General features: G+C 37.4%; 1 long non-coding RNA gene across 1 annotated transcript in view; it reads left to right on the top strand.

The window, feature by feature from the left end:
* The window catches only part of LOC112672043 (uncharacterized), a 176,425-nt gene that overhangs the window by 153,571 nt on the left and 10,544 nt on the right, over nucleotides 1–12,310 (top strand). Inside the window, exons 4-5 of the long non-coding RNA XR_007413798.1 lie at nucleotides 2,030–2,084; nucleotides 2,530–2,624. This is a non-coding gene — a long non-coding RNA (uncharacterized LOC112672043). The remainder of the gene's footprint in view (nucleotides 1–2,029; nucleotides 2,085–2,529; nucleotides 2,625–12,310) is intronic.

The following is a 12,310-nucleotide window of genomic DNA, read 5'->3' as shown; positions in this document are numbered from 1 at the left end:
ATGTTTCATCTTTAAACTTTTTCATTATGTCATACTTAAGTCCACAGAATTTTTTAAAAGATTTATTTATTTATTTATTCATGAGACACACAAGCAGAGAGAGAAGCAGGCTCCTTGCAGGGAGCCCGATATGGGACTTGATCCCAGGACTCCAGGATCACACCCTGAGCCGAAGGCAGGCTGTAAACCACTGAGCCACCCAGGTGTCCCAAGTTCACAGAATTTTAGTGAAGAGAGAATCTTATAGATCTATTCAATTTACTAGTCCGGAGAGCACTTCGTGTCATGAGAATGTAGAATCAGGCATACTGAGTCATATCAGGTGGTGCCACACTCACCCACTTAGAAGATCCAATCCCGGTCCTCCTCATACATCTAAAGTAATCTCCTTTAAATGATTATGCTAAATGAGTACAGAAATAAAAGATTAGAAGCATGGGTTTGCTCTACATTAGCTACATTCTCCTTCTCCAGACAGTTGACCTCAACCAGAGATAAGTCCCCTCCCCCAAGAGAACATATTTCATTGTTGCAACTAGTGAGGGAAGTGAGCAGGTGGAGGGAGAGGTATTACTGGTATCTAGTGGGGAAAAGCCAAGGATCCTAAAGCGCAAAGCATATTCTCACAAAGAATTATCCCACCCAAAGCATCATTACTGCAAAGATTGAGAAATCCTGCCCCAGGATAATAAAACCCTTGCCTTATCTCCATAACCAGACCCTTAACACAGGATTAGGGCTAGAAATTGCAGAGGAGCTCTTCTTTAAAAGTGAAGACATCTATAAGTGAAATATGATGCCTGCTGAACAGCAAACATGCTTTCCCTGGAAATTTTCACACAGAAGTCAAACGATGATATTGCAGGGCTGTTGGGAAGCGATCTCCACCTTGGAAGAAATGTAAAATATTTAGGGTTTCTTGCAACATGGAACTCTCATGAAACAGAGGTGAGATAGGAAGCCCTAAAAGGCAACTTGAACTGAGTCATGTGCAGTAAGGTTCCTCTTGGATCCATTAGCAACAAATTATTAGAAAACACTGTCCCGAGGGAAAACCATATATGCTCACAGGATGACAAGATAAGTTTGATTATTTCCCTTGGGACGGAATGTTTGCTACCCCATCCTATATCAACTGTGCACAGTCTTCACTCTCTTTCTCCAGGAAAAAAAAAAAAAAAGTATTTTTCCCATTCAGGGCCTTTAATTAAAGATGTATAGAAAGAAATTGGATAGAAGGAGTAAAACAAAAAGGAGGGGAAATTACAATTTTTAAAGTTCCTTTGATTAAGACTATACATGGTAACTACAGCCCCCTACAGAAATATATTGAAACAGGAGGGGCAGAGAGACCTTTTATGATTCAGACATTACTTACCAATGGCTTTGATTTTTTTTTTCTAACTTTTTCTTATTTGTGAAAGACCTCTTTGGAAGGAAGTAAGACCATGAATGGGACAGCAAACATTTACAATTTTTAATTTTAATTTACAATTAAGCTGAGTAATATTTTTATCTTAGTTTAAGAGTATAAATTGTATTGTCTTGCATTAACTCATGTTTATTTCACTATAGGATTCTTTTTCATATTTTGTTACCTCCCAGTGTTCTGTCTTGGATATATGCATAAGCTTTTAATATTGAATATTGCATGGGTGTGTGTGTGTGCGTGTGTGTGTGTGTGTGTTGCCTAATAGTGTTTGTTAAGAAATAATTCCATTGGAACCATTTCCCTAAGTGAACTTAGCTTTGCTAACAGATACCACCTGCTAGGTTCAGTAACAGCTCTTCCTGATGCTTAATGACAATTTCTTTTAATTCAACATTTTTAATGAAAAATAATATAGGAGTTAAAATTGGGATAAGACTACATTGGTACCATAATTGGCATCAAACCTACCAATTAAACATTATATGAATTAAAGTTTTATGTGTTTTTAATTGTACTTTCAGTAAGTGAAGAGTACAGCTTGTCTATTAACTATACAATAAATTATTTAACTATTGGAGTGTGTCCTGAATTTTACAGATTTTAATTACCTGGAGAAAAATCAGAGAGGTGACAAAGGAGGAACACAGAGAAGGTATGATCAAGAGCCTATGTGCTTCTCAGTGTGAGAAAACACCTAACTACATGGTGGTTCTTGTGTAATTATAAAGTAATTAAAGTTGTGATTAGTACCGACCACAGCATAGGCATTAACAAGCCAGAAGGAAATATAACTCAAGGTTCTAGTTCATAGGCTGGTATACAGAAATAATATCCAGCTGTCTACCAATTCAAAATACTTCCTCAGCAATGGTTCACATTTGACTGAAAATAAGAAAGTAGGTTGCCTAGTTTTCATATTGCTCAATAAAAAAAAAAAAAAAATCCCTCTTTGGAATGCATCCCAAACCTCATGGTAATTTGCAAAGTTAAAGACAAAATAAGAGAAGAGAACATTAACCAGCTAGCTCCATCCCAAGACCTGAGAATCTCAAAGTACATTTGCAATTACTCATCTGTCCAACCTGCCTCCTACTTAGAGAGCATCTCCGATTCTGAGGCACTGAGCCAGGTACTGACTCCACATGGACATGAGGAAGATGTCAGCTGGGTTTGGTGATGATGGAGGCCACAGGTACAATTAGTTCTATTCTAAGCCATCCTCTCCTCACATTCCACTTCACTCAAAGGGCATCTCAGGGCTCAGGAATTTCTATGGAAGAAAAACTAAAAGAGAATTTGGTTCTTGTAAACCGTATCTAAGTAACCTTTATTTTTAAATCCTAGGTGTTATTTTTGATGTGATATTCATTTCACTGTGCTTGGAAAAGAGACCTTGTAATTCTTTAGACAAGCCTGACAGCTGCAGCTTTATTATGAAACGACAGTGAATCCCATATCCACTGTCATTAAAGCATACTGTGAAATGATTCAGTGGCAGGTCTTGAACAAGATGGGGAAAACATTGGCAGAAAGGGGATGATGATGATGTGGGATTTGGTGATCCCCAAACTGTTAAACTAGATAACAAGAGTACTATAATCCCCTTGATAAACTCAACTCTCTGGGTCTCCTGCTGGCTGCATTCACTTTATCAGCTGGGAACATTGCCTTAATGACATTTGTAAGGCATAATATTTTATAGACACCATGCTGTGCCTATGGGATTGTCCACATCTCATGGGAATAGACAGAGCTTTCAGAAATTAGGAAAGATGTCCACTGGGCCTGGTGCTGAGGAGGGGCACTGAAACATCAATAGAGGCCCATTCTCCCCCAGCAGTTCTCATTTTCTCATCTGCTTCTCGGGGTTGGGGGAATGGATTAGAGATAAAGCCAAGAAATTTGGAGTGGCTCCTGAAAAAGAAAAACAGGCCTTATTTAATGAGTCTGAGGGGCTCCTGGCTCAAAGGAGTAGTCTCAGTAGAATTAAGAGCCCAAATCCCCTTTACCAACCCTTTTATTGCACTGCGTTGCTTTTTTTTTTTTTTAATTTTTATTTATTTATGATAGTCACAGAGAGAAAAAGAGGCAGAGACATAGGCAGAGGGAGAAGCAGGCTCCATGCACTGGGAGCCCGACGTGGGATTCGATCCCGGGTCTCCAGGATCGCGCCCTGGGCCAAAGGCAGGCCCTAAACCGCTGCGCCACCCAGGGATCCCAGTGCGTTTCTATCATCACTTATTGTTACACCACTAGATCCTTTTCACCCTGATGTTTGATACTTCTCTCAATGATTTGACCTCATGCTCTGGCTTTTATTCTTTGGTTAGCCTTCTTAAAGAGGCTTGGTCTCACATTTCATTTAGAACTTATTTTCCTAAAATAGTATGACATAGTCCTATCTACATTAAAAAAAAAAAAAAAATCACCAATCCATCATCTCCTTCCCACACAGCTTCCTTCCTTTCTTCCTTGCACTTCCATAGAGTTTTAACAGAACATATTAATCCATTTGGAGGATGTCCGGTATTGTGTTTGGCACTATTTAGGGTTATTCTCTGGATGTTTCCTCCTTCCTCTCCTACCCATAGCATACACTACTGTGGCTTTTCTCTGTAGATCAGGACTCAGCCTCCACACCAAGTGTGGGCCACCACCTCTTTTTATATACCAAGTTTTCTTAAGACACAGCCAAGCTCATTTGTTTATCCTTTGTATGTGGCTGCTTTCATGCAGTGACCGAGTGCTTGCACAGAGATGGTATGGCCCTTAGAAGAAGACTGTGGACCTCTTTTGTAGACAAAAGGCTTTTTAGTGTTTATTTCCTTTCTTCGCTTGCCTGTTCCTTTTAGTTAAAGACCGTAAGGTTGGATAATTCAACCAGAAATATTACCAAACTAGAGATGCCAATTGATTTCATTTAACTTTACAAAAGAATGGCTTCCAATCTATTAAGAATCCCTACTGTTTCTCAAATATAACAGCATATATTGTTTCTACCTTTACCATATCCTAAAATTAAAAATTGCTTTTTAATTTATTTATTAAACCCAGCTTACCCCTACTTCCACAAGGCCTTTCTGGTTGCTTCTAATCGTTTAGACCATTTCCTCATGTCTGAGACACAATCTTCCCATCTCACTAGCTCACTTGTCTCTGCTTACTTTCTCCTGCCCTCTTCTTCCCTTACCTTTCCTTCCTCTTGTGATTTATGGCTTAGCAATATTTTTTTTATTGCTTGAGAATGCTTTGTAGGTTTCCTTTTACTCTAAGCAGCATTTGTCAGTGAGGCACACATAGTAAGATGGATTTTGGAAAATAAAAATGTCTCCATCTTCTCCATGAATGAATACCCTATTCTAATCTTCCCTACCCTCCATGAGAATTTCTATTTTTATCATTGGCTCTGAAATATCATCTCTAATGGATGCAAGATACAATCTTGAAGAGACAGTATAGAATGAGGAAGTATACAGTATTTTATTTGAAACAGTTCACAAAATTTAAAAATTCTAAGCATTCAATTAATAACTGTATTCTCAGCCTTTCTAGGAAAATCAGAAAATCTGGTACTGTAGGGATTTTCACATGGCTTCAATCAGCTAGAGCTCTCCAGCAATGTTCCCTTTAAAAGAGTCATGTGCTTTCTGATTTCTAGTTCACCAAAATTTCTGACACTCCTATTACCCTGTACTAGGCCAGCTTCATCATTTATGTTGCCTACTCATTCCCCTAAGGCATTCGGTTTGTGATTGCTGCTCTAAACCAAATAGCAAAGGGACTTGATAATTTCACTGGAAAGCTATACCCCAGAGATGGATATCATTAATTGCTTCATATAATTGGAAGTAGAGGCGGTATAATGGGAGGCAATGGCAAACTCATGGAATAATATCCCAAAAATTTTAGAGGCAGTACTAGTAAATGCTAAAGAGAGAAATACAAAAAAATGTGTGTGTGTGTGTGTGTGTGTGTGTGTGTGTGTGTGTTTTATGTTAAACCACCATGGAGCTTTGATAATCTATGTAGATAGCCAAGACCAAGCTAGGCTCTAGGTTTGATAATAGTACTTTGGAATATATGGTAAAGTGGGTGTTATGGACTGAACAGTATTCTCCTGAAATTCAAATTTTAGTACCTCAGAACGTGATTAAATTCAGAGATAGGCCCTTTAAAAAGGTGATTAAGTTAAAATGAGGCTATTAGAATGGACCTAATCAATCTGATGTCTTAACAATGAGGAAATTTGAACACACAAGGAACACCAGGAGTATGCATGTACAAAGGGATGACCTTGTGAACAGGAAGCAAGAGAAAAGCCATAGAAAGAGGCCTCAGAAGAAACCAAACATGCTGACATCTGGATCTTGAACTTCCAGGATTCAGAACTGTGAGAAAATACATTTCCATTGTTTAAGCTACCGGGTCTGTGGTATTTTGTTAGGGCAACCCTAGCAAACTCATATAGTGGAGCTCCTACAATAGTCTCCTCCTTAGCTTTTATGAGATTTTTCTCTCTCTTCTAACTGAAAAGTGCCATCTTCACTTGTTGTCTCTCACTCTCATTCAAGCCAGCTTCATAGCCAGTGATACATTCCCCACTCCTTGCTCTTAACCAAACCAAATGCCCGGGGCATTTTGACAGCTGACAGTGTGACTAAGATACATTGCCCAGGTTTTACTAGAATAAATCACTTTCATGCTAGTTTTCACCTTTGACTCTACTTCTCTACTTGCTCCCAAACAGGTTTGGGGAGGAATGCTTGCTTAGTCAGTGAGTTCAGAAATAAGGAACAGAGACTCATCCTCTCCAAAATCTTCCTTGAAATCCTATATAAAGCACGAAGAACTGGGGCAGCTGGGTGGCTCAGTCAGTTGAGCGTCCGACTTTTACTTCTGGTTCAAGTCGTGATCTCATGGATCATGGGATCCATATCAGGATCCCCACTCAGTGGAGAGTCTGCTTGAGATTCTCTCCATCTTCTCCTCTCCCACTAGAATAAATAAATAAATCTATAAAGAGAAAAAAGTGCTAAGAACCAAAGAGCCTCACTAATAATTAAACACTTAGTGAACTAGCTCAAAGTTTCAGGTTTCCTTTCTAGATTTCATGCTTACTGTAGGAAGCCAAGCCAAGGCATTATGTTAAACCAATGAGAACAGACTGCACCTGGGTAAAAGACAAAGAGAATGCATCCTTCAAAAAGCAAAGTTCATTTTTAGATTTCAATTCTCCTTCCACTGCTAGCATTGTGACACAGAGTTTACTATTGCTGATGGCCAGGACCTATCCTCACATCTCTGATCCTCTCTCTCAGGGAAGATTTACCCTCTGATAAAGCCTGCCACAATTTGGAAACTTTCATTTCCTCAACAGAGCCTTCCAGCCACACTAAATTCATCTGGGTGAAAGAAAGTTAAGTTGATTTGCAGCATTTTGTGGATTATATCCCCCAAAATGTACAACCCAGACTAAGGGGATTTATTTGGATAAAATGAGAAACAACCCTAAACTGTCTTTCACTTCCACCAAGCCCCAACAAACTTGCCAAGTTTACAAACGTTTATCCGTTATTTTTTGTCAATCTTTCCTCACATTTGGTGGATGAATCTACCTCTACTTTCTCATCTGTGATGAAGCAAATACATCAGCAGTTCCAAAAGAAACTGATTAGAGTTTTTCTCACCATTTTTCTGATTAGGAAGCACAGATTGTGCACATGAATTCTAGATAAACATCCAAACTTTTATTGGCACTGATATTGATATCTGAATTTAACCCACACTAATTAAAATGAATCTCATATTTTGTACATTTGGTATCATGCAACATAATAGTGTGCACATTTATTACGTGGAAATATCCTCATTCACCTTTCCCATATGTATGTATCTTAAAGCTATCCTTTCTTACCAACTGTTCACAGTTAAATCTTCTTCTTGCTCCCTTGCATGCATAGTACACATAATAAGATTTTGACATCTTCCGAGACAAATAGACTTTTCTGACCCTTATTATTACAAAACATTAAACAGATAATATTTAGACTTGTAAACAGCCCTCAAAGTCCTCCAATGAATATACACCAACCCTACGCAAACATCTGGCACCACCCTCTACTCATTTATACTTTTTATAATCATGAGTTAGGAACAGAGGAATTTTTGTGTAAATACTCTTAAACTCGGTAGAAACTACTATTCTGGACTGCTATTTTAATTCTTCCATTTAAGACTTATTTTCATCAAATGTGAAGTGTTACTATCAGCATCACCATTATCTATTGGTATAAATGACCCAAGATGTCCTGCATTGCATCCAGTTCTAAAAATAAAGAAATAAATCATAATTATTATGTTGACTTCCTAAAATAGTCTTGATGCTCCTCCTAAATTCTTTTAAATTAACTTGAAAACAATAAAGATAATGGATATTGATAATATCATATAAGGTATTACAATTCTTATGTCATAAGTACACTTCAATAGATATATATGACCCATGAACACAGGATGATATAAAATCAAGCTGTATATAAAGCAACAAATGTGCAAATAGAAAACATGAAGAACTGATCCATGACTTGAGATCTATTTGCTTTCTGAGATTTTCCTAGTATTGAACCATATTCCAAGGGTCTCTGCTATGTAGTTCCATTTTTCTGTTTTATAAGTACAGGAGTCACAGTGACATGCCAAAATATCAAGCAAGATATCGATGCATCATTAGAAAAAATCACTAATGCATGAGATTTTGATATGAAGAACTTACTGATGAGGTCACATCTATTCACTTTAATGTGATATTGTGCTGTTCAACATGTGATGATGCTTCCAGTTGGCTTCCAGTTGTCTGTCTAAAGGCTAATATTGTATTCATTCAAGCTTTTTAACCTCAAGACACTTACTCCTCCAGGGGACCGAGCTGGAACCCTCTGAGCCTTAGAAGAGGAAAGCTATGGTAAAAAGAATCCTACTTGACAGATCTACACATTAGAAAATATTGTTCCTAATGTTTTAATTTTCCCTTTTCTCTCACTATTCTGACACTAAGAATCAGTCTGGCATTCAGCAGGTTTCCAACTACTTCTTAATATGAGATTAGCTTGAGGCAATGATTTCTGAACTTATCTGTTCATTGGTGATCACCTGAGGGACTCTAAAAAAAATACAGATTCCCAACCTCAGAGATTCTGATAATAGTAAGATTCAAGTTTCAGACGTTTGTATTCCTCCTTATTTATTTTGACACCTTGGTAATCTAGAAATCTTTCAAGATCCATAGAAAGGAATCCCTAATAATAGACATTTAGGATTTGACAGTCATGTAGTAGAAAATCATTTTGTATCATTTATCACTATGTATTCAATCTTATGCCTCATCCATGATTTGGCCAATGATATCTGATTATTTAGGATTTTCCTGGACCCCTTCACGCATGCATGTGTGTGTGTGTGTGTGTGAGAGAGAGAGAGAGTGAGAGAGAGAGAGAGAGAGAAAGAAAGAAAGAGAGAGAGAATCTTCTCAGTTGAGCTTCTTATATGAGGAAGGTGTATGCACAGATGTTAAGAGCATCAGCTCTCATTTAAGAGTTCCTGTGTTCAAATACTGATTTTGCCACTTGCCATGTCTTTAAGCCTCAGTTAAAATGGGTAACAGCAGTATCTACCCCCAAAGGATCATTGAGAAGAGTCATTGATGTAATGGATTGTCAGAGTATCTGATATATAAGGAGCGCTCCATAAATGTAATTATAGCAATTGTATTTTAAAGACTTATTGCAATCTTCAACTTCTGATTTTCCTTTTTGTAAATCTTCATCACCTCTGATTAATGAAATGTAGAAAAGGTCTTTCCCAAGCACCCTAACTTCTTTGAGTGCAGTGTCCATTTTCTATTTCATATGTAATCTTTCTTAGGAAAACCAAAGAATACTCTCCCTAGATGTCATTAGAAGATTCTCATGTCTTCTCTACCTTCTAGTAAGTTTGTGTGTACTAAATGAGAATCCCACCCCTAATGACTTCTGGTATTAAGCTTGGCCAACTGCTCCAATGAATTGTCCTTTCCTCCCAGGCTCTGGTTTCTCCTGCCTTTAATACCTGTTAGTGGAGCCACATCAACTTTTCTGATGACATTTCTCTATTTCCCGAGTCTTTCATACTAACAAATTATCACTGATTATGATACTTTCAAGACCATTGTGACCGATTTGCCAAAACTATCAAATATTTTAGTAAATGATCCACACACTTTGTCATCTTCTAGCTTCTGCTGGAACAGAACCTTCCAAGCTCTACCAGTGCTACTCAAAGTATGATGTACAGACCGTCACAGTCCACAAATTATTAGTGATCCATAAGGAGGAAGGAGGGTTGTACCAGAATATAAATCAACAATATCACTAGGCATATAGATTAATTGATGTTGTTGTTGTTGTTAGAAAATCTTTCTTGATGACATAAGCACTATGTTGATTCACATTTTGGCAAACTGGTAACAACCAATTCACAGACCAGCTCCTCGGGGAAGCATCATGTTAGAATGTGTGCCAGGTGTTAGAGCTGCAGCACGGGAAAAGACAGAAGAGACCTAATATGGCTCACGTCCTACCTGAGCTTGGAGTTGAGAAGGAAACACTAAACAAGTTAACACATTAGTACATTTCAGGAATAATAACTGTTAAGAAGAAAGTAAAATTAAAGGGATGGAGAAAATCTAGAAGGCTTCTAAAGGAGGTAACATCTAAAGGGCTGAGGCTTGAATGATATCAAGGAGCCAACCATGCAAAGAGGAGAAGAAAGAGCACTCCAGTTGGAAGAAAAAACTAATTAATATCGAGGCTTAAAATGGCAAGAACTTGGTGTGGCCCAGAACATAAAAGAATATCAGTGCCTGAATCTAAATAAAGGAAGAAGGCAATAGGAAGTGGTATCTGAATAGTAGATAGCAACTAAATCACATGAGGCTTTGAAAGCTGTGAGGTAATTTACATTTTCATCTTGTTATGATAAGAAATGACTGGAAGTCTTAAGCAGAGGAGGGCCTTGATCTGAACCAAGTTTCTGAAGTAAAGATTTGTCTTCTGCCTGAGAATACCTCACACCCCAGTTACTATGCCTTGGGTCTTATTCTTTCTACTGATTTCTACTTACTCTTTCTACTCTTCCATCCCTGTTCTTCTTATATGTATCTCTCTCATTCTTTAAAACAAAGCTCAAGCCCATCTTTTCTCACTGGTGTTTCTTAATGACTCCAATCACACCCCCCTTTTTTCTGAATTGAGGGATACTTAATTTAAAACTTGCATGCTTACATTTAGAAAGAACATTTATGCTAATCTTCAGGTCAGGATATTAGCATTTGTTTGCTTACTCAAAACACCCACCTGAAGCATTCAGTGGCTGAGAAATGAATTCCTGATCATTGTCCCTCTCTTTGCTTTTGATACTATTGCCTAAGAAAACGAGTAGTATTCAGAGCAGAGATAGAAAGTGTAGAATAGAAATAAGTGTTGCAGGGAGGGGTGTGAGTATTCCTGATGGGAGAATAAATGAGCAGAGGTGAGAGTATTTAAAATATACAGAAAAAAAAAATGAAGAGTATAATTCTTGGCACTTACTCACTCCACTCACGGACAGGTTAGATTCATTGAGGTTTTGACACTTAAATTTCTCATAGTATGAGCCATCTGGTTTCCAAAGCTGCTGTTTTTACACATTTCTCCAAACCACTGCAATCTTCCCATTGTTCTTTCTTATATAAAAGGAACAAGAGTGTAATTATGAAATACTTCAGCCCCTTCTCTGATCCAAGTATCTTAATTTTTTATTCTGGGTTATAATGTTCTAATTTTCTCCTCATCTGATCACTTGAATTTGTAGCACAAAACACATTTGGGGCCACTGTATTTTGAATGCCTTCTCACATTTATTATCTAAGATTCTCTTTGCATTTCTAATGCCTGCCTTTATCTATCCTACCGTGTTCTTGTAATCTACCTACTGCTCAGTTCTTAATTAAAAAAAGTTACTCTTGTGAGCTTGAATGGCTGCTTTTGAAATCCAATCAGGAAGATTCTTTTCAGATTTCAGTACTTATCCTGATGAGTGCTTACTTAGTAGATGATTCAAGAATTGATGAGGTTAAAGAGCCGCTTTAGTTTCAGGGAAAACTGCTTGGGAGGGGAAAAAAGAGAAGGTATTGATGTTGATACGGTCTTGTGAGTTTTTCTCCTTCATTTATTTTCATTAAAAAAGATAATTGCATGAAAACAAGATTGTTTTTTTCCTTGAGGGCACACCTGCTCTTTCGGTGACACATGACTTAAAGAGTTTCTTCTTGTCTGTGACATCTGTTATTTCCAGAAGAGTCTGGATAATGTTTTTTACAATTAAAAGGAAAAAAAAAAAGCAAGATAGATAACATTCTTCTAAGTTAACAGGAACAATAATCCTAAAACCTTAGTTTTAGGGTTGTTGTTCTGATAGTCAAAAATATTACATTCATTTGCAGAAAGGATACTTTTTAGGAAAATGGCTACTAAATGGAGTGCAATCAGGTATTGCTATCACCAGAATAAATATAAAAATGGTATTAGGATTCAGGGAATTCAGAGAGCATTTGGCTAAAGTGACCAGAAGTTTTGTTTCTATAATTACTTGAAGCTACCTGATTTTTCTTATGCCATTTTCTTCAATATAATGGATCAGATATTAAAATGCTCCAGTTGATATTCATTATACAATGAGAACTAAAAATCTCTTTTTCCAGTGCTCAACTTCATTTTTAAGTGAAGACGACTATGTTGTTACAATGAAAGGAAAATGTAATCTGGTTTGCAAAACAGCATATCCATATTGTCACTAAATAATTGT

This window comes from Canis lupus, chromosome 10 (genome assembly GCF_003254725.2).
Source record: "Canis lupus dingo isolate Sandy chromosome 10, ASM325472v2, whole genome shotgun sequence".
Taxonomy (NCBI): domain Eukaryota; kingdom Metazoa; phylum Chordata; class Mammalia; order Carnivora; family Canidae; genus Canis; species Canis lupus.
The sequence above is the reverse complement of the archived record's forward strand: the minus strand, read 5'-3'. Positions and strand labels throughout refer to the sequence as shown.